We start from the raw sequence: 934 nt of genomic DNA, 5'->3' as shown, positions 1-934 counted from the left end.
TACTACTACTACTACTACTACTACTGTTGTTGTTGTTGTTGTTCTCTTTGTTCTTGTTTTATTGTTATTTATAATTTATACAATTAACTTTTTTATGGTTGGACCCCAGTCTTATCAGGTTATTTATTACTTCAACACTCCTGCACTTAGGAGAAGACATCAATTTTTTGGCAATGTCATTGGACTTTAAAATAACTTGGTAATATTAAAGGAGAATGGACTCTTAAAGTTTTATTAAATGGAGCCATATGGATCTTTAGTTAATTTGAATAGGATTGAAGACTCGAATAGGAGTTGTTAAATATAGTACTATCAATTTAAAATTTAAAATTATTATATGAAATTGATTGAATAGTTACAATATTATTCTTTAACAAATTTCATTATGTTTAACTTAAATAGGGTGATAAGATATGAATTCCTTATTTGATCTTTAAATATTTAATATTATATTAAAAAATCATTCTAATCTCAAAAATTAAACCATTGGTTAATTAAAATCTAATGAATTATTGTATATTCTCAAACACAAATATGCATGGAACTTAAGACATGATGGATAGGTGACAAATATTCTACTAACTATATCTGCATGGCTACGAGGCATCATATCCATTCACATCATGTGGTAGTGGTATGTTGTGTACCGACCCTTCATCTGTATAAGATCGAAAAAATGAATGGCTGCTAATTGTATATTCTTTTTTATTAATGTGGATGTTCGGGTCAATTTATATATATCTCAATTAATTTAACAGATCATAAAATTAATGACTATATAAGCTGATTAGTATTTAAAAGTATATTTTTATCAAGGTTTTATATCATCATTTTGCACTTGAAGTATCAATAACTCCTTAACTAAAGCATGTTTTATAATAACATATCTAATAATATAAGATACCTTTAATTTATGGTAAATATTCATTTTAAA

Source organism: Populus euphratica, unplaced genomic scaffold (genome assembly GCF_000495115.2).
Source record: "Populus euphratica unplaced genomic scaffold, PopEup_1.0 scaffold495.1, whole genome shotgun sequence".
In the NCBI taxonomy this organism is placed as follows: Eukaryota; Viridiplantae; Streptophyta; class Magnoliopsida; order Malpighiales; family Salicaceae; genus Populus; species Populus euphratica.
Note: the sequence above shows the minus strand (reverse complement) of the source record.